The following is a 22,640-nucleotide window of genomic DNA, read 5'->3' as shown; positions in this document are numbered from 1 at the left end:
GTTATTGAAATGTTGCATGTTTAGCCCTGTGGTCGTAGGAAAAGCTCAGTTCAAATAATGCTCACCTTTTCTTTCATCAATGCTGTGCAGCCATCATTCCTATGACAATGGTTCGGATAAATAAGGATTTGTTCAAAAACATCTCAACATCTACATTCAAGAAAGTTTTAAAATATGCAAATTCTGCAAAATTGAACCTAAACTTGGCAATGCAGGACCAGCCAGTCAGCATTTGAAGGAGAAAGGTTGGTGCTACATAAATGCACATTTATTGTTGTAGTTGTTGAACATTTCTCAGACCTCAAGGATCCTACTGAAACTATTACTCTATCTTGCAAGTGTTGATTGACCCTCTGTACAATCTTAGAATTTTTGGTTTATATGTTATAATATTCTAGATGGCTGTAGTTTTGAATTTGACACAGAAATGTTACTGCAAACCTCAAAAATCTGAAGATAAATCCAGATAATTATTCACTATTCCAACTTTTGTTCGGTCTCATTCCTCCTTCTGTTCATAAATGCTGTAATAATTTTGCTACATTTAGCCAAGGAAAGTATACTTTCACAACACTGGTATTGATTAATTTAAAGGTTTTTAGAAATCAAGAACTTTACTAGCTTTGTGTCAGCTGTGGCTCAGTTGGTAGCACTCATGCCTCTGAAACACAAGGACCTGGGTTCATAATTCCATTTAAGGGCTTGAGCACAAAAATCAAGGTTAACATTCCAGTGCAGTCCTGATGGTGTACTACTGCAGTGTTGGAGGTGCTGTCTTTCAGATGAAACGTTAAACCAAGGCCCTGTCTACTTGCAGAGGTGGAAGTAAAAGATCCTATGGCCCTATTTCAAAGAAGAGCAGGAGAGTTATCCTTGGTGGCCTGGCCAATGTTTATCCCTCAATCAAATTCACAAAAAATAACAGACCATCTGGACATGATCACTGTTGTAGGGTGACCGAGTTGTACTATGAATGATAGAGTTGATCTGCAGACACTTCTTGGGTGGAGACTTCAAGTTTATTTACAATATACTCAGCAGCCACTACACATGTGCTTTCAACTCCAACTCTATCTCTACGTTGACTGCTGAGGTAGCCCGCACTATTCTCCTACTGGTTACTACAGATCATGTGATCTTCCCTAACAAGTATTATTCTTAAAGGTACATTACACACTAAATAAAGCCACAATTACTACAGTTCTCCCCCTTTAACCCAGCTATACATATTATATTTACAAGTAGATATTTTTCAAGATGACATAAGGGTAAGGTTTCAGTCTTTCAGGTGGTTTCCTGATACGTGTGGAATGTCACAGCTCCACAACTCCAAATTATTTGTCAGGAACTTCCTTTTCCGGAGTTGCCTGAAAATCAGGTGCTTTGTTGGGCACTTGCAGTTCTGTATCTTCAACTATTAGAAGAACAGCAGACATGTCTATCCTGGGCTGAGTATCCTCAACAGGAATCGCGGACCCCGTCATGGTCACTGGTGGAACCAAATGTTGGTGATTTGTCTCTCTCTTGCTTAAACGGTCCACCTGTTTATGAAAAATCCAGCCTTCCACCTCCATGTGGTAAGATAGAGATCCAGTCACCGCATTTATTTCACCCGGTAACCACTTTGGCTTTTCCCCAAAGTCTTTCACACATACTGGCTCTCCCATGGTAAATTTCCTCTCACAACTATGCCAGTCATGTCTGGTTTTTTAGGCTTCCCTGACTCCTTTCCACCTTCCTCTCTAAATTTGGCATTATTAAACTCAATCTCATCTTGAGTCGGCGTTTCAACAATAACTGCAGGTGTGACAGCTGTTGTTGTGTGAGAGGTAGTCCTGTAATGAAAAAGAAAGTGTGCTAGCTTGGTTGCCAAGGAATCACCAGTTAGCTTTCTCATGCTTGTCTTGGACATTTGAACCGCCCTTTCGGCCAGTCCATTTGAGGAAGGGTGGTGCAGTTTTTACATGAGTGATACCATTGAGGCTGCTAAACAATTGAATTTCAGCACTTGTAAATGCATTGCCATTATCAGAAATGACTACTTATGGTAGTCCGTGAATGGCAAAACTGTGATGTAGTTTTTCAATTGTAGTGCTCAACTTTGGTGACTTCACCTCATATACGTCCAGCCATTTTGAATGGGCACCAACAATGAGTAGGAAAGATCCAATGTAGTCAATGTGTAACTGCACCCAGGGTCTATCTGGACACCCCCATGGGTGTAACAGAGCTGTGACTGGCAACTTTTGCAGTTGCTAATATTGCACACAGTGCTTTCTAAACTCTCTATTTTACCATCAATCCCAGGCCACCATAGAGAGCTGTATGCTATGGTCTTTATTTGGGAAATTCCTGGATGGGCACTGTGTAGTTCAAATAAAAATGGTTCCCTTCCCTTTGGAGGAACTATCACTCGTGTTCCCCATAATAAGATGCCATCCTGGCTGGTTATTTCATGTCTTCTGTTGAAGTACGGTTTCACTTCATCAGATACGAGCTCCTTTGACCAACCATGAAGCACTTGTTTTCATACTTGAGATAGGACTGGATCCCGTCTTGTCCAGTGTCTGATCAGTCAAGCACATACCGGCAAGGAATCTAAGAAATTTAACAGTAAAGCAAGTTCCTGTGGAACTGGGAAGTGCTCATCATTTTCTTATAAAGGCAAACGACTAAGAGCATCGGCATTTGCAATTTGTTTGCCAGGCCTGTGTACGAAAGTGTATTCATAGGTGCCAGAATTAAAGCCCATCATTGCATTCCTGCTGAGGCCTTGTCCTCACTAAACAATCCTAGCAATGGTTTGTGGTCTGAAATGATTGAAAAATGGCAGCCGTGTATGTACTGGTGAAATTTCTTGACACCAAAGATGATGGACGGGCCTTCTTTATCTATCTGCGAGTATCCCTTTTCCACTGTGGTGAGCGTTTTTGATTCATAAGCTATTGGCTGTCCCGTACTATCATCCATTCGATGAGAGAGCACTGCTCCCACTCCATTGGGACATGCATCATATGTCAGCACAAATGTTTTCGTCTGGTCATAATGCAATAATAGACTGGACAAGTGCAACAATTGTTTCACCTTTATGAAAGCTTCTTTATCGGGTGCCTCCCAACACCAACTTTGGTTCTTTTTCAGTAGAGGAAGCAGGGAGGCCAGTACTGTAGACCAATTTAGTAAGAACAACCCATAATAGTTGATCATTCCTGGGAATGATTTGAGCTCTGAGACATTCTTTGGCGCAGGTGCCTCTTTTATGGCTCTCACTTTCTTCTCAACAGCGTGGAGGCCCTGGGAATCTACCTGCTGACCCAAATAGATTACCTCCCTCTCTTGGAATGTGTACTTTCCTTTTCTCTAGCACAGACTTTAATCTTGGCCTTCTTTTTGAGTTCACTATTGGCCAGACTTCTCTCAGATGCAAGCTCAACTTGTCTGAGCTCAGTGGCTGAGTCTCCCAAAATTTCATTTTCTGTCTGATTCTTGGAAAATTCTGTGACTTTGGCTTCATTTAGCTGATTCTTCTGCTCCTCCTCTTTTTTGTATTTGTTTACTGCCTCCTAGAAAATTGAGCAGTGTTGTGTCTCTTCTGCCAACTCATTCTTCAGTTTGTTCACAGAGGAGCTGAATTCTTTCTGTTTCTCTTCATACTTTTCAGAGGTACAAACTTTGACCTGAGGGAATCTTATAGTGTGTGAAGGTCTTTCAACAGGTTTTCTTTTTCCCTCAAAGGTTGCTCACCTCATCTCGAACTCTGTCATAAAGCAGGATCTCTTCCAGTTTTTTCTGCTGTTCTTCCAGGTTTTGGCTTAAGACAGCCTGCATTTCTACAGGTTGTTGAGTCCTTACGCACTTCTTTTTCAAAACAGGAATGCTTCCAGCTTTCTTTTGGAATCTCAGTGACCAATCACGGTTGATTTCACTTAGCCAATTTCGTCCTAGAAGGCTTGGTCCTCTGCCTCTTAATACCAACACTGGTAGCTTTGCCAATTGGCTTCCATTATGGACAGTTAATCTGCTCATGCCTTTTACTTGTATGTCTTCACCTGGACATGTATTTAGCTTGGCGGCTGTTTCTTCTAAACTAATTGATGTTCACCATTATTCAAATAACTAAAGGTATGTTCCCCAGTTACTGCAGTGGAAGCTCCCATGTCCATTTCCATTTTAACAGGTCTGCCATTTACTTGCACTGTGGCAAATATTGGTTCCGTCTTTCCAACTTTCAGATTAAATAATGAGTAAATTTCTGAATTTGTCGTTTCAGGCTCTTCTATATAGTAGATTTCATTGGGCTTCTTCTTTTGTTTACAAGCCTGCTTGAATCTTTCCTTGCATTCCCTCATCATATGTCAATTTCTGTAACAATAGTAGCAATCAATTTTTTTAGATTGCTAATTGCTAAAAGACTGATTGTTTCCACCTTATTAAAATTATTCTTCAATTTTGATGCTAAATTATTCTTCTTTATTCTTCAACTAGTGGGAGCTGTTTCCCGCTTATTGGTGGAGTCTTCCTTTTTCACGTCTATTTCGCTGAGGTTTCCCACCCAATGTGGAGGATGGTGCCATTTTGTGCACCCTGTATTACTTTTGAATCTCTTATTGTGCTTTCCATGGCCAGCACTATCTCTAGCACCTTCTTAAATCCAGATTCTCTTCTGATAATAATCTTTTCTGATTAGTGTCCTCTTTCACACCACATGCTGAACAATCTCTGAGCATGTCATTCAGAGTCGTACTGAACTCACAATATTCTGTTAGCTGCTTCAAGTTTGCCACATAGAATGCAATTGTCTCACCTGGGTCTCTGTTTCACAAATTGAATCTGAACATCTGCATCATAACTGAGGTGTTGAAAGTGACCCTTCACGAGGTCCACCAATTTATCAAAGTTTTTTGAATCTGGGGCATTGGGTGCTGTCAAACTTCAAATGAAACTGTAGGTTTTGCTCTCACAGCTATTCAGGAGGATTGCTCGCCTCTTCTCTTCCCCTGTAATCTTGTTCACTTGAGAAACGAACGTATTGAGACCAATCATCTGTGGCTGGTTCAAAAGAATCAATTCTCCCAAATTGTGGCATTTTGAGAGGGGATAACTTCTTCAATTCTAACGGAGTGTGCTACTTACTTTCACTGGGCAAGGCACAATGCCAATTTTCTTTTGTTCTTCTGTTCAATCCTGTTTTATCCTCATCGCCAGTTTGTTTTAGGGTGGCCGAGTTGTAATGTTAATGATAGAGTTGATCTGCAGATACTTCTTGGGTGGAAACTTTAAGTTTATTTACAATACATTCAGCAACGACTACACGTGTGATTTCAACTCCAACTCTCACTCTACATTGACAGCTTTGGTAGCCCATGCTACTCTCCTATTGGTTACTACAGATCACATGCTCTTGCCTAACAAGTATCATTCTTAAAGGTACATTTCACACTAAATAAAACCATAATTACTACAATCACATTGCCGTTTGTGGGAGTTTGCTATGCACATATTGACTGCATCGTTTCCTACATTACAGCAGTGACTACACATGAAAAAGTACTTAATTGGCTGTAAAGCGCTTTGAGACATCTGGTGAGCATGAAAAGCGCTACGTAAATGAAATTTTTTTTAAGACAGACTAAAAGTCACTTTTTGTTGAAAACACATTGGACTCAATCATATTTTATGCTTTTCTACCACAAGATATCAGTGTATTTGTTTTGAAGAAAATAAATATAGTCCCTGAAATGTTTTTGGTTCTTTAAGATTTTTGAATGGGTTACCAATAAACAAGGACATTGAAATATTTGAGTTATTGAAAGGGTTAAAAAAGATGTTAAAGAAAAGAGCTGTGGAGTAGCTACAAAATTAACACTTTTTAATAGTACTATTCACTAATTGAGTTCACTTCTTTTCAGGTTAACAAAATGAAAATGTTAAAAGCTAAAAATGAAGCTGACTCAATATTTGCAATTTAAGATACTTAGGCTGCCAGATGAATGATTGCAAACTGTGAAATAATATACCGTGATTGCAGCATTTTCACTTTGCAAAGCTGAAAGGATGTAAGTTGAATTTGGAGTTTGATTTCCTGTGTGCGGGTGGGTGCTACTTTCACCAATGGTTTTGATTCATTTAAAATAAATGGGTTAATGATGATGTTAAAGTATGACACACAAAAGGGTAAATCTTTTAATTGGTGTACTAAAATAGTGCCTAGAGGAATACCGATCTCGAAATGAATAATGAGTCTATAAAAGGGTAGTGCTGTTAAAGTCTGGAATCAATCTACAGTTAACTTCTAAAAATTACTTTTCAAAGCTTTTAACTTCAATGTTTGCTGGGTTGACATGGTACTGTGCAACATTTGTGATTGACACTTGAACGCAGTTGTATGAAATTCCTTTATTCGCTGTTTTAACAAAGTATTAACCTGGAGTTGGCAAAAAACAGCAGATAGAACAATTCCATACAGAAGTACCTATTACCAGTCTCTCTCGGTACGTTTTCAATCTATCAGTGTCTTTTGAAATGTTAATTTCTGCAAGAACAATTTATATTTTCCCATTTGTAGTTGGTAATTTTCTTTTAACAGGTTTTCATAGCTGCGGACTGGGATTCATTATCATCAATAAAATGTACAGCTCTATTCCAATTAACCTGCTTTAGTCAAGAAATATAATACCTGAATCAAGATTTTTATAATCTACAGATAAAGTTGCGCAATTTGAAAATCTTTCCAGCAAAATCCCTTTATTCACTATAATTCAATTGAAACAAAAACAGGAAATCATTTTATATATGTACTTTAAGGAGTAATTAGGATTATAGGAATAAGTTGCTGGTTCTATTTAACGGCGGATTCATTAATTTGTTACTGTTACAATCAGGGATGTGAGAGAACTGAAACCCCAATTCGCTTCCCTTGATGTCAGTAATTAGTGTGTTTTTTATAAAGGAGGATGTGTTTGTTTCTCAACCCTAGAGTCTGGGGTCAGTTGGAATAAGCAGCCACAAGCTTTCATGGATTTAAATATGTAAGATTACTTATTCACTCATTCACACTGAAAATCTAACACTACATCACTCACACGCCAACTCAAGAAAAAATACAGTTACAAAGGATAGTGCACTTTTACCAATTACAGATAACGGATTAGTTCGTAATCATGTATTTGGCTCATCTTAGAAGTATACATTGCAGGTCCAGTGAAGAAAGCATTTTCACTCCTGAAGGGTAGTCTAGGTGGATTCAAGTAGCTGGAGTCATATATCAGGATTGTTGCAGGATTTCCTTGAATAGATAGATTGTTCAGCAGGTCACAAAGTTAGTTATGTATAGTCTTCTTCCCAGGATGTTAAGTTTCTGTACTGATGAACTTGTAAATGAACAGGCGGGAGACTTTAAGATATTGTAGTCTCCAGGTTTTAAAGGCTTAGATGTTGCTGCCCTGTGTCCTGCTGTCTCTGTAGCTGTTGTTTGAAGTTTGACTTGGTTTCTCCCTGATTCTTGAGATATTAAGATTCATTATCTGAAGACAGTTTTGATCACATGATCAATACTTCTATTTTCCACTGAGAATGATTGAAGCTAGAAGACATTATTACACAATGAAGGATGGACGGTGGGCATTCATGCCTACATATGATTAACTTGTTTCTGCAGCTTTCTTATGTTAAGTTTCTAATTCAGAGACATGAAGTCTGGACTTGAGTTTTGGATAAGTCTGCAGATAATACATGTGTGAATCCCATGAATGGCTTTGTGTTGGATGTCCACTCAAGGGGGAGACACTCCACCCATAGTCATTCAATTAGGAACTTTTTGGAGATTTGAGGTAGTCTGTGCCGAAACTACAAAAGTCACCTGACCCTCAGCAGCCATCCTAACAGCATTTTTGTCCATTTTAAAAGAAAAGCAGTTCTAGAAAAGTCTTTACTGTATGCAGCCCATGTTTAAAGTTATGAATATGATATGCCTTTACTGGGCATGACATTACAGTGGTCAATAAAACCTGGATGGTTTGGATTAGTAATTCTGTGAAATTGAATTAATGGAACATAGTTGAGTTCATTAGAATCCTGTTCTTGGACAGATAGCCAATCATGGCTATATTTCTTTTAAATAGTACAATTGCTGCAAACGAAATGGACTCAATATTTGCAATTAAATATATTTATTTCAAACATCTTGACCTAACCCTTGGAGGCATGGTAATGAGGCGACATTAAATAAACTAGGCTTGTTTGTTCATTCACGTGTGCTCTGCCTGAAGGCAGGTCCTTGGCTCATTGTCTGCTGTTTCCTTGGTTGTTTTTTTCAGTGGTGGTTTGCCATTGCCTTCCACTCTCAGGGCAGGATGGGGAGGTAGGTTCCATTTCAACTCAGTCAGAACAGGAATCAAACCTGTGTTGTTGGCATTATTCTGAACCACATGTTAGCCATCTGGTCAGCTGAGCTAACCAACCCCCTAAGCTAGGCTTGTGTATTCTTGGAATAAGAGGCGATCTAACTGAAGATTTTAAAAGGAACTGATAGAGCAGATAGAAACCTTTTCTGCTGGTGGGGAGGCCTAGGACAAGGGGCCACAGATTTAAAAGCATTAATTGAGCTAACGTCTGCTTTTTGTGAGAAGTTTACACACTTTTGCCAACCTAACTTCTTTCCTTGAGTGGCCTTGCTCTGATTTTAATGTTATGCCCCCTTGTCATACTCCAATAGATGTCAATATTTTTTTGTTAATCAAGGGTGTAAAGGTATGTGCATCCAAGGTGGGTGAGTTTAGATCATGATCTCATTAAATAGCAGAACAGGCTCAAAGAGCAGAATGGCCAACTCATGTTCATATGTACTGGTAATTGATGGACTGCAAACTGTGAAATGACACACTTCAGTTTTTCAACCTCTTTACTGGGATGAGTAGAAGGGAAATTAATTCTGTTCACAAGTTGTCTTCTGCCATCAATATCAAAGAAGATAATGGATTATCACCTCATTTTTTTGCAGTGAATTGATTGACTGATAAGAGTTTTTTCACTTGGAATGAGCCCCCACAGATTCCACGTGGAACTGGGGTCCACCAGGTTGGGAATCTTCATTTTTCAAGTGAAACTTCCTCAGCTGGCATTTCCATTCAGTGTTAGTAATGTGACAGGCCTCATAGTGGTAGAAGCATTCATGGATGGTTTCTCACCATACTTTCTTACCTTGAGTTCTTCATCAGTAATGACACTATAAAAGGATAATGTTAAACCCAGTAACCATTCTCGAACCAAGATTTGTATCTCATCTTAAGCTTGATCATGTACTCTCCAAGCTCATGTTGGGTTGATGTTCCACATGTGTGAGTCCAGACAGTGAGTGTTGTCGAGCTACTTGACCATGAAGAGGACATCATAGCCCAGCCCAGCCCAATTCTATCCTCATCTAACATCCAGACACTTTACCACAGGGACCACTCAATTATAATCCAAAATGGAACTCTGGCTAATTTTTTTTCATCATTAGCTCAGGGTTGATGAAGTTAAATGATCCACTATTGCTGTAGTTGAGACCAGCTAATTCAGCAGACTTTGGGGTATATTTTCAACTTCATCACCTGGGTAGAAAGGATGAGCTGACAGACAGGACTGCACAACCCTTACAGAACCTGGCCGATTTTCCTTCCAATATTTTGAACCAAAGAAAAGTGCAAGGGATTCCAAAGATGCCCCCCTCCCACTCCACCCCATTCCCCCCAGCTCTGAGCTTTTGCTCCTGTGCTTTGTCCACGCAGCCCTTAATACTCCAGCAGTAAAGACAAAAACCTACCTCTGTGATCCTAATTTGGGACGTTATTAGACTGCATTGGAAAGATTAAGCTGGGACCTTACTAGACTGTATTGGAAATGTTAAAAATGCACAAGAAGGTTAAAATATACATGCAAATGCTATTCAAATATGAGTACTATATTGAGGTTACATATGCCAAATGAAGGCATCTACGACTCACTTTCATTTACTATAGGGAAATGTAATTCATTAAATCTGGATTCCCTACAATAAGCTAATTAAAATTATCCATTGACTTGTCTTTCAATCCTTTCATTAAGATTTTACCTGAAGCCCTCAGTCTCTTCCAAATAACTGGGCTTGAACTTGATATTTTGCCTAGCACTGTGACTCTGATTATGTGGTTTGAGCATGTGCACCAGTACCAGGCAGTCAGCTAGACTGCTGGAATATTATTCGGGGTCTAGCACTTCTACTCAATAGATTTTCTTCAAAATACTTTGAAATACAAGTGGGCAAATTGCAAAACCTTAACTGAGATAAAAAATTAAATTGATAAGCTTTTTTAACTAAAAGAAGGACACCTTTTATGTAACTGTGTCACTATGCAAAAAAAAAGACTTTTCTGGCCACATACTTGCTTTAGCTTTTTTGTATGTCCTGTAAATTCCAAAAAGTGCATTTAACTAACAGGGATGTTCAGGGGAACGAAGTTAGAGAAAGAGAATAACTGAGGCTGTGAGAGGTGGTATTGAGAGAGAGTGTGGAGGGAAAATACCATCTGGATTTTAAAAACCAACTAATTATCCACCTGCCCAAAACCAAAAACTGCAGATGCTGGAAACCTAAAATATAAACAGAAAATGTTGCAGACACATAGCAGGCAGGCAGCATCTGTGGAGTCCAGAGGAAGGTAAAGGTTAACAATTCAGGCTGACGACCTTCTGCCTGAATCTAATGACAAAAAAATCATTAACCTGAAACATTAACCTACCTCCCTCTCTCTCTCTACAGATACTGACTGTACTGCTGAATGTTTTTGCAGCATTTTCTAGAATAATTAAGATCATAAGAAATAGGAGCAGGTGTAGGCCGTTCAGCCCATGAAGCCTGAGATCATGGGTGATCTGATTGTGGCCTTAATGCCACTGTCTTGCCTGTTCCCCATAACCCTTGACTCCCTTGTCAATCAAAAAAATCTGTCTAACTCAGCCTTGAATATATTCAATCATCCAACCTCCACTGCTCTCTGGTGATCACCATCTAAGAGAAGAAATTCATTCTCATCTCCGTTTTAATTGGGTGACCCCTTATCTTTAACCTGTGCCACCTAGTTCTAGGTTGCCCATGAGAGGAAACCTTCTGTCAACATCTACCCTGTCAAGCCTCAGGTTCTTCGATGTTGCAATAAGATCACCTCCCATTCTTCTAAACTCCAGTGAGTATAGGCCCAACCTGCTCAACCTCTCCTCATAAGATAACCCTTTCATCCCAGGAATCAGCTATGTGAACCTCCTCTGGACTGCTTCCAAAGCATGTATAGCCCTCCATAAGAAAGGAGACCAAATCTGTACGCAGTACTCCAGATATGCTCACCAATGCTCTGTACAGTTGTGGCAAGACTTCCCTAATTTTATACTCCATCCCCATTACAATAAACACCAATATTCCATTTGCTTTCTGCTGATAATTGGAAAAAGTAATTGCTAATCCCTTACACCCATGTGGCAATGATTTTAATTCTAACGCCGATGAGGCAAGTAGAGAGAGAAAGAGATAGGCAGATATGTAGATGGAGAAAAAAGCAGGCAAACAGTGTCTGCTCTCAGTCTTTCTTTTGAAGGATGTTTAATTTTGAAAGTTATGGGAAAGGAGAGGTAAGGGAAAGAAAACAGGGCAGGGGTGTTGATGGTGAGGGTGTCTCTGGCTTCGCGGAGCATACCCTTGGGAAAGTGAGGTAAGTAAAGTGGATGGAAGATCAAGCATGCATGAGTAACAGCAAAGCAAGAGAAAGGGTACAGAATTTGAGTGGGTATGTCAAAGGGGCAAAAGTAGGGACAGTTGGAAGAAGAATGGGTAATAGGGAGGGGAAGGCATAGGGTACATGATGGAAGCAAAGAAGTGGAAGAAGCATTGTGATTGGGGGAGGAGAAAGGATTAAAGTCACTCTGGGTCACATTTTCCCTAACAATTGTCTTTTAATAGCTAGAGGGGGAAGAAGGGGCAGAGGCAAAGGATAACTTTCATTCTCAAAGTGGGAGTGGGTGCTTGGAGAGCCTTAAGGCTGAATTTTATTCTGGGGGCAGGACTTTTGCCTCCCCAGAGTATAAGTCAGGGGCGAGTATGCCTTTGCTTGGCTAGTTCACCCTGCAGCCATTTAACGACTGTTGGACCATTAATTGGCTTGGGGTGGGCCTTCCACCCCCATCTGGGAGGGAAGTCCTGCCTCTGAGAGCTGCTAGCCAATCTAATTGGCTGCCAGCTCTCTCATCCCAGAAGCACCATTAGGAACAGTGGCTACTGCTGGCACCACAGCGAGTCCCTGATGAAGAGGAGATAGGAGTCTGGATGAAGGTAGGTGAAGGTAAGTCCTGGCTCTTGCCAGGGCCAGTCTGGCAGACATGGTGGGGGGGGGGCAGAGATGGGCAGTGGGTGGGGTCTCTTGATGGGCACAGCGGCCTGAAAGGAGGCACCTCACAGCCCGGCCACACACTTGCCATGTTTCACCTGGCAGGCTGGACACTTGATGCCTGCCTCTCCACAGCAGGTAAAATCCCAGCAGCGGTGGGAGATGGCCTTTAAGTGGCCAGGAATTTGGCCTCAATTGGCCCACAGGTGACCAGGCCCACAATGTCTTTCCTGCCACTGGTAAAATTGCAGCAGGGGATGGGAAGGCACCAGGAATGGTGTTGCTGGCATGCACCCAATTTTACAGCCTCTCTTTGCTTGCCATCCTGCCTCCAAAAGGATGTAAAATTCCAGCTTTGGTAAATCTGGATGGGGTAGTGGCAGGGAATAAGTTGGAGACGTTCAAATTATTTCTTTTATGGATTTTTTGAACAAAAGCTAGTAAAAATGCTTTTACTTTAAAACTAAACCTACTTAATTCTGCCAAAATCATGAGTATTGGAAGGTCTAAAATCACATATTTTCCACAAAATGACTTAAAGTACCAACATCATTTTAAATGTCCATTTCATAAATTTGTGACCATTTATTTTTTTAAGGAACGCCATCCATTTGTTTATCAACCCTGGATGCAAATTAGGACAATCAAAAAATTCAATTCTTGGAACATGCCTATTTCACTCACGTTCCAGAGGAATTCCATGCTAACCTAGGGGGAGTTTGGTTGCTTTCTTGATATGCTCATTTTTAAGTTTCATGACTTTTGTTTTCTTTTTAGATGTCTGGTTTGTGACAAATGCTGCTGCTTATAAGGAACAGTAAGATCTGCAGCCTTTCGAGAATGATGTGAAAACAGCTCTTTTAATGTTGCCATTTCATTCCGCTTTGCAGTGAGATTAAGAGAAAATTTTAGAACTCGTGAAATATTAGGAACATGATTTTTTTTCAGCTAAATTCAGATTATTTTCCAACAGGCCTCTGGTTGGCTCAGTTGTCCCTGGTGGGAGGAATAACTGAGGCACCTGTCTGATATTAGCAGTGAGAGGCTCAAAATATTTTGGTGGTTGAGATTCATTTGAATTTGATGGATGAGTTGCGTGCATGTCTCTAGTGCTGATATGCAATTCACTGTAAGACACAGTAGGAATATCTGATTCCCTGACACATATTAACACAGGCTTCTAATTCTGAAAACAGAGATATCCTTTCAGTTCCTGCTGGTGGGATTTTTGAGTTTGTGGTAAAGACTGACCATTGCCAGGGTGTCCTATTTCAGTAATGCTGTGGTGATTGTATTAACAGAGTAGTTAAATAACTGGGGAGATGCCCTGTTACCCTCAGATGGAAAATTGGTGCCCAGGCAGATTTGGAAAGAGGTGGCAAAGAATTACAATGCCTGCAGTATAACCCCAAGGATCTGTCTGTGGTGCCAATAAAAGTTTAATGACCTTACCCAGACAGCAAAGGTGGGAATGATTTATTCATCCATCATTTTCTCAGATTGATGATTTGCTACAACACAACATGTTTGCCCCCGAGCCCCCCTCCACCCCACCCCCTCCACAACTCCATCCCAGCTTTCTCAACTCTTCCTTTCCCGGCTTCTCCTCCAACAGGACAACAGGATACAATTCCAACCCTCCAACTTGCCATCTGCTGCCCTCAGAACAGGCACAAACCAAATTCATAACCTGAGTGCTAAACATCTTCCATTTCCCACTGGACTCACTTCCTTGTGTGTAACTACTTCCTCATCTTGCCCACAACTTGCTGCTTTTCTCCAGTAGCATGCCCAATATTTGATGTGCTGCCATCACATAACTGCACAACTCATTTAAAGGACTACACAAAAACTCATACCCACTCTTCTTGCAGGGCAAGCTGGTGAGCATCAGTAGAAAGAGGACTAGAACCAGGGAGAACTAGCTGCTGCTAACCAAGCCCTCAGTCCAAAAGAGAAGGTTATTGACACAGGGATGGCATGAAGCATTTGAGATGGCATGAGTGGAAGTCAGTTGCAGCACAATTTCTCTTATCTATTCTCCTTCCTCAAACAGGTGACATTATAGCTGGGATTTTCCCGCCTCGTTGTGGCAGGACCCACTGTAGGAGATTCAACAGTTCATTGACTTTCCACGGGGCTGGACAATCCCAGCAGTGGGCGGAGCCAGAAAAATCTGCCCCACGTAATTCTACAGAGCATTCAACACTTAATTTCAACTCAGAGCAACAATCGTTGAGGCGGTTTCTGAAGGAAGATGAGCTATACAGAATATTGGAACAAGAGCTGAAATAACCCTCTTGGAATGCAAACTTCTCTGTCCATTGAAGCAAATATATTTGCAGCACTAACATTTTATATATCAGGATCCTTACAGTCAAGCTCTGTCTTCGCCTGTAATGGACCCACATTTGTCCTTGCTAATCTTTTCCTTCTCACATTCCTAAAGAAGCTTTTACAGTCTGCCTTTATGTTTCCACTAGCTTGCATTCCCATTCTCTTTTCCCTTTCTTTATCAGTTTCATGGTCTTCCTTTGCTGGATTCTAAATTGCTCCCCATCCTCGGGCTTACCACTTTTTCTGGCAGCCTTATGAGCCACTTCCTTAGATCTAATGCAACCTTTCACTTATTTTGTTATCCAACGTTGATTTAACTTTCCTGTTGAGCTTTTGTGCCTTTGAGGAACGTATATTTGTTGTGGACAAATATGTTGTCTATTTTGTTGTAGGGAGTGGGTAAAGGGGCATAGGAGGCATGAGGGGCCATAGGGGTGGGCAGAAGGGCAGAGCTTGGCATAGGGGGCATAAGGGGGAACTTTTGAACTTATCTTTTAAAGGGGCCCCTCATGCAGACAAGGGTTCACAATTCCTCTAATGGGCTGTGAACCACGTCTCTTTAAAAACCTGGCCCAACTCCATGAGCTGAAGTTTATGCCAGTGGGATTTTCTAGTCCCGCTATAGTCAATGGAATTTAGAATGGCTTGCCGCATTTTATGGCCCCATCCCCAGGTTGACAGAGCCATAAAATTCCGGCCCAGGAAAATTGTGGAGTTGGAGATTTCTATCTTCTCAATGGAGTCGGCCAGATCAGGAGTGCCAGCCGCGGGCTTTTGACATGAGCTAGCCCACATCCTTTAAAGGCACTCCTGAAAATCACACAGCTCAGGAATGGGGTTGGCAATCTTGGAATAGGGACCTGCTGCCATTTTTAAAGGGCACCCGAGTCAACTTGTCTTTGTGAAAATCCAGGACAAGACTAAAAAAGGATTTGGAAAGGTAGATTGAGTGGACAAAATTTGACAGATGGAGTATAATGTGGAAAAATGTGATGTTATCCACCTTGGTAGGAAGAATAGAAAAGCAAAATGTGGCACAGAGGCATCTGGGTATCCTCATACATGAAACACAAAAGGGTGACATGAAGGTACAAAAAGCAACTAGGAAGGCAAATGGCTTTTATTGCAAAGGGAATGGAGTGTAACATAAGGAAGGTCTTGCTACAATTTTACAGAGTGTTAGTGAGACCACATCTAGAGTATACTACATACAGTTTTGGCTTCCTTTTTTAAGGGGAGATAAACTTGCAATAGAGGCAATTCAGAGAAAGTTCACTAGATTGATTCCTGGGTTGAAGATGTTGTCTTATGAGGAAAGGCTGAGCAGGTTGGGCCTATAGTCACTGGAGTTAGAAGAATGAGAATTGATCCTATTGAACTGTAAAATTGACAGGATAGAAAATGTTTCCCCTCATAGGGGAACAGTGTTTGAATTAGGGTCTCCAATTTAAGATGGATATAAGGAAGAATTTCTTCACTCACAAGGTCATTAATCTCTGGAATTTTCTACCTCAGGGAGTGTTGAGTTGGACATATTTTTGATCTAGGGTTATGGGGGTGGGAAGGGAGGCGCGGTGCAGCAGGAATATGGAGTTGAGGCCATCAGCAAATCAGCCACGATTTCATGATTTGAATGGCAGAACAGGCTTGAGGGGTCAAATGGCCTCCTATTTCTTATGAGCTCATGAATCCATTAAATTATTGCTAGCTGCATTCTCATATCCTACAGTATGGAAATGTTTGAAAGCACATATATAATTACTTTTTCACTCTTCGTTTCATATGCATATTTATTTATTTCTGCACATAACAGTGACAATAAACCTCATCAGATAGTACAGACTAGCCTTGCTGGCTTTCTGAGGCCTTTTATTTGCTGTGATACTTCCCTTTCTGTTTACTTAACACTATTCACACATTTCCTTCATTCTTTCCCATCCTGTTTCACGGGGGACACGACTCATATTGTATGTACAAAGCCCCTCTAGACAGTTCTGTGCTCTGTAGTGGCTCTGACTTGAGCTGTTTGAGTACTTCAGCCAGATGCTACACCTCTGCATCCCTGAAATGGTTTGCCTTGTGATGTGATGTTCCTCTCAATTGTCCTTTTCAGCTGATTTCCACCAGGTCTTTGATCCCTGTTTAACCTTTTCTTTGTTTAATGATCTAAAGTTACACCCCACTTCCACTTCCAACTTTGCTTGCAAGCTAAGGGGTGAATCATGCTTAGGGGCAAATCAAAGGCGACATGGAAATGTGCACACAAATTAAAATATTTCAAATTAGAACAAAAGAGACAAGTTGTAATTAACTCACCGAGAGGAAGCTAGCTATATAATTCAACCAGTCCTTTAATAAAAACAAGTAGAGATAGCGAATGAATATAAGAATGAAATAAAGAACAGAACTGAAAGAAATACACTTCACAAAATGTTTACAATTTTTTTTCCTCTGGTATGTTTTGGTGAATTCTGACTATTATCTGAAATTATAATTAATTAGTTTCTATATTCTATATACCAGCTATAGATTACAAATCCATTACGGGCAATGAAATAGAAAATTGATACATTAATAGAAAATGGACAAACAAGAGAGTTCAAAGTCTAACTTCAGAATAAGAAACTATCAGGTTGTGGCTTGAACTTATCTTCCAAGGGTAAATTTACCTCCATTCCTGTGGGGGAAAATCGCACCGTTGTTCTTCAGCACCGCAGTGGAAGTGTGAGAGTTTTCACTTGAATTATCGTAGCAAAATGAGGAATGGAAAAATATGGCACCATTTGCCTGGATTTTTGCTGAGTTGGGATGACTCAGGAGCCCTTTAAAAATGACAGGTGAGACTCAATTCTGGGCATCCCGACCCCATTCCCAGGCAGCGCGATTTTCAGAGGTGCCTTTTAAGGGTGTGGGCTGGTTCGGGTAGCAAGCCCGCACCTGGCACTCCAGACCTGGCCAGCTCCATTGCAGGGATAGGCATGTATTTCTGAAAAAAGAGACACTTCTTGATTGGTAGAGGTATTGCCATAGAGAATGCACCAGTTGATTATGAATGACAGTTAACTGCTGAGCATTGTTTGAAATTTAAACCAGGCAGCTTGACACTGTTTGAGCAAGACATTGCCATGGGGAATGAATCAGCGAATGGCTGTCACTTATTTTGTTTAGCTGAAACAGGTGCAATGTGTGTACATGTTCTTTCTGTCTCCATCTGCCTGTGTATTAATATATGTAGCTTCCAGTAGATGTAAATGCGCCACACTGTGAGCCCAACTGACAATCTTAATTAGTTGTCAGTATAATTCTTAGTGCACTGAGGATTATTTAGCAAATGCTGTCCAATTGCGGAATCACATCTAATGTTAGACAGTGTGTTTTGAGTTTTACAAGCACGGGCTGGTTGGGTACGGTCCGTGCCTTGCCCATTGCAAACAGCAGCTGGGACAAGCTGTTTGATATAATTCGCCAGTCTTTGGGATGTACAGCCTACGTACCTAGCATCACACTGGCACTGAAATTCATACGCCACATTACTCATTTGTGTGATAGGCAGAATGTCTTTTTGGCTTAACAGCAACATCCTGTTAGTGGCGAATACCATTCTTGCTGCTACTGCATAGTAGCAGCATGAGACAGCTAGCTTCATAGCATGGTTATCCGATGGATATTGCAGTGCTGGATCCTCACTTAGTTGAGCACCGCTGACCTCACCATCAGCACAGAAATGGTCCACATACTCAACAGCCAACTGAATTGCTCTATTTTCAGGACCTCGAAGTCAGGCATTCCTCCACCAGTCTGGGACCTCTGGAAAGAGTGTTAGCAGAATGCCTACCAGGCCAGATGAGAAGGATGCCTGGCATTCGTGGGTGGTGATTGGTGCCAAGGACAGGATGAGGACACGATCTGCAGGGCAGATGATGATGTGTGTGAGAGAATGAATGGTATTGTCCCTCGAACTGGCAGTGAGTGAGATCCTGGTGGATGCGTGATGGGTTTGTGAGTGTGAGTTGAGAGAATAGTGACTTACCCTGGCAGAATGGAGGAGAGCATTCATCTCCTTTCGGCACTGGGTGGTTGTCCTCTTCTGGAGTGTGTTGGTGCTGACCGCCACTGCCACTGCCTACCATGCTGGATTGGTGACCTTCCTTGCTGGTCTTTGCCCAGAGCGAATGTAGAGGACATCACAGCAGGCCTCCACTGCATCTAGTAGGTCCTCAAGGAAGGCATCATTAAATTTGGAGGCAGCATGGTTGCTAGCTTTGGCAGCCATCAGTTCTCAGCAGCTTACTATCCTTTAGAGAGTGCTAGTTCTGTGCAGGGGTGGCATTTAAGTATAGCGCCAGGATTACTGAAGCTCTGTGATCACAGTGGGGTGGATAAATCTGAGGCCGCCCTGCCAGAGATCCATTGGAAAACCCATGCCTCTGATTTTTTTTAACAGTGTTCTACATAGTACAGGGTGAAATTCCACCATTGCCATCAGCCGTTTAAATGCAAATTTCCCCGCCTAATATTGGACTTTGCTGATTTCAAAGAAAATCCCGGCCAGAGTCAAGCTGCCTGGTTTAAATTTCAAACAATGCTTGCAATTAACTGTCTGTCACCATCAAATGGGGCATTCTTCACGGCAACCACTCTACCAATCAGAGTCCACTTGCCAACCAATCAGCACATTCTTCCCATAGAGTATAAATTTGTTGTTTTCCCTGACATTGGTATTTTCTTGCAAATTGTCCTGATGAGTGTAAGATGAAAAGCTTCAACAAAAAATGTCTCTTTTTTATTTCAGCAAAACTCAAGTTCTGTACTATCAAACAACTAGATAGACATGTCCTACTCCTCTGCAATTTTCAAGGATTTGAGCCAGGTTTTTTATGAGCTGTGGTTCACAGCACCTCAGAAGTGTTGTGAACCATTGTGCATATCAAGGAACCTTTTAAAAGATGAGTTCAAAATGCCCTCCTCATGCCCCTTATGCCAAGCTATGCCCCTCCACTCACTCCTCTGGCCCCTCAAGCCCTGCAAGCTAAGCTATGAACCTCCAACCTCCTTGGTCTCTCATGCCTCTTCTGCCAAGCTAAGTTATTTCCATGCCTATTCACCTACTATACACTGCGTAGAAGCAATGAACCATATATAGGCAATAGGATGCATTAAAAAAGCTTTAAAAATCATTCATTCATTCATTTCCACTTTGTTTAAAAAAGTCCTTTCACTATAGCCCAATAAAAGTATCAATCAACCAGACCCTTTAAAGTGTCAGTAACATAACTGCAAACACTTGAAACCTCTTAACATTGTGTAAATAAATATCGTGAAATTGACAGGAGAGATCAGAGAGCCAGAGCTGTCAATCAAGCAATATTTTCCCTTGGGCTCAGCTGTATCATCAGAGTAATGGATTTCCAGGCTCTCAGCCAAGTCTTTATTATTCTTTATTATCGTATTCTTTATTATTGGAGTGGTATTGCTTGGCATATATAGCATGGGGGGGCATAACCTGGCATGAAGGGCATGAGGTAGCATGGATGGGGCATGGGAAGTATGTGGGGGGGGGTGGATGGCTGAAGGACCTTTCTGTTTTTATTTTAACTGGGGCAAAGTCTCATAGCATCAAGGAGGGCCATTTAAACTGCCCGTCTCCACACCTGTCAGCCCCTGAGGCTGCCTCCATCCTCTTTCCCGGGTCAGCTGGTCCGACTACAGCCTGCGCCCACTCCCCTGAGAACAATGATCCCACCTTTGCGGGTACATTCTCCTGAGGTGGGCGGGCCAAGCTGAGAACTTTGTTGACTCCCGCAACCTGCCTCGGTGATAAAAATCCAGGCCATTGTATCTTTATAGTTATTATTGTGCTAGATGAATGAACAGGTTCATTTTTTTTTAATTTGAAAGGTCCCAAAATTGTCAGCATACTACCAAGATTGCAGTTCATCACAGATTACATACATATGAATCATAGAATAGTACAGTGCAGAAGACCCTTAGAATCAGTGCCAAGTTTTCAAAGAGCAATCCAGTTAAGCCTCCCTTCACTTCCCATGTCCATGCAATTTTTTCCTCCCTCAAGTTTCATCCAATTCCCTTTTGAAGGCTCCAATTAAATCAGTGATGTGGCGCAGTGTATAGCATCCCTGCCTCTCAACCAGAAGCTCCAGGTTTGAGTTCTATCCCATGACTTGATGGCCAAACAAGGTGAATAGGGGGAGGTGGCGATGTCGTGGTATTATCGCTGGACTAGTAATCGCAGGGTAATGCTTTGGGGACCCAGGTTTGAATCCCACCACAACAGATGGTAGAATTTGAATTCAATCAGTGAAAATCTGGAATTTAAAGTCTAATGATGACATGAAACCGTTGTTGATCATCGTAAAAACCCAACTGATTCACTAATGTCCTTCAGGGAAGGAAATCTTATCTGGTCCTTACCTGGTCTGGCCTTTTTGTGACTCCAGACCCACAGCGATGTTGTTGACTCTTAAATGCCCTTCAAAATAGCCTAGCAATCCACTCAGTTCTCAGGGGCAATTAGGGATGGGCAATAAATGCTGGCCTGGGCAGCAATGACTCCATCCCATGAACAAAAAAAAATCATAACACCTGTAAATCCTTCCAGCATACACCAATGGCAGGAGGTAAGAGTGGGAAAGATTCCTGGTCCGCCAGTTGATGGAAAAAAAGTTGGAGCCTTAACCAACGCTATCGATTGCTCCAGACTGCAATAGGCATGTAAAAGACTCCCTGAGTGATCTGTAACACAATAACCACCATCAAATCAGCATCCACCATCCTATAAGCAGTGAATTCCAAATCCTAACCACTTGTTACATAAAAAGATTTTCCTTACGTCATCTTTGGTTCTTTTATCAATCATCTTAAATCCGTTATGATTTTTAGCCACTGGAAAATGTTTATCTTCACTTACTCCATCTAAACTTGATTTTAAACACCTCTATCAAATCTACTCTTCTCTGTTCTAAGATGAACATCCCCAATTTCTTCAGTCTATCCTCATAACTGTAACCCCCTCAACCCTGGAGCCGTCTTGGTAAATTTCTTGTGTACCCTTTCCAAAGCCTTCATGTCCTTTCTAATATGTAGTGCCCAGAACTGGACACAATAATCCAGCTGGAGATGAGTGCTTTTTACATAATTCCTTGGCTTTTGTACTCGACAACTCTATACAAAGCCCAGGATCCTATATGATTTATTAACTGTTTTGTTAACCTGCCAATTCAAAGATTTGTGCAGAAGCACCCAAAAATTTCCTCTACTTGCACTCTCTTTAAAATTGTACCATTTAGCAAAGATTGTCTTTCCTCAATCTTCCTACCAAGAATGTCAGCTTTAGGCTTCAGCAGTCACTGGGCTGAATCTCACTTGCACCACTTTCAATGAACCTATTTGCTAAACTCTGACGACCCTCACCTGGCTTTTTCTCATATTAAAAACCTTTAAAAAATTCCGAATGTCAAAGATGAGTCAGTTGACCCAGTGACTAACGTGTTTTATTATTGTTTGTGTAACCTTCCTTTGTTACATTTTATTGTGGTTGGCCAACAGCCAGTATTTTGCTAACGTTCCACAGGCAACCTGCACCTTGGGGGAAAAAAATACAAAGTAAATTTATAACCATTTTATGTATTTTCTGTTTCCATTAGGTGACTGTGGCATTTATTGAAAAATGTTTACTGATTTATCAGGAAAAATCACTTAGTAGGAGATCTTGCTGAAATATTTCTTTGTGTGTTCTACAATAAATTGCTGACTCGCTTTCAACTCAAGTTAAAGGTTCAGTCTATACACATAAAAAGATGCTGTAATTTTTATGTTTTGCTTCCTGCGTGCTGTTGCAAATTTAAAGAAATGCCAACCATAGCAACGGTTTGCGAATGCCTGTAATTTTAG

General features: G+C 41.2%; 1 protein-coding gene across 1 annotated transcript in view; it reads left to right on the top strand.

The window, feature by feature from the left end:
- Positions 1-22,640, top strand: part of LOC121282821 (ethanolamine kinase 1-like) — a 509,597-nt gene that overhangs the window by 405,854 nt on the left and 81,103 nt on the right. The window lies entirely within an intron of this gene.

This window comes from Carcharodon carcharias, chromosome 10 (genome assembly GCF_017639515.1).
Source record: "Carcharodon carcharias isolate sCarCar2 chromosome 10, sCarCar2.pri, whole genome shotgun sequence".
Classification (NCBI taxonomy): Eukaryota; Metazoa; Chordata; class Chondrichthyes; order Lamniformes; family Lamnidae; genus Carcharodon; species Carcharodon carcharias.
This window is presented reverse-complemented; position numbering and strand designations above follow the sequence as displayed.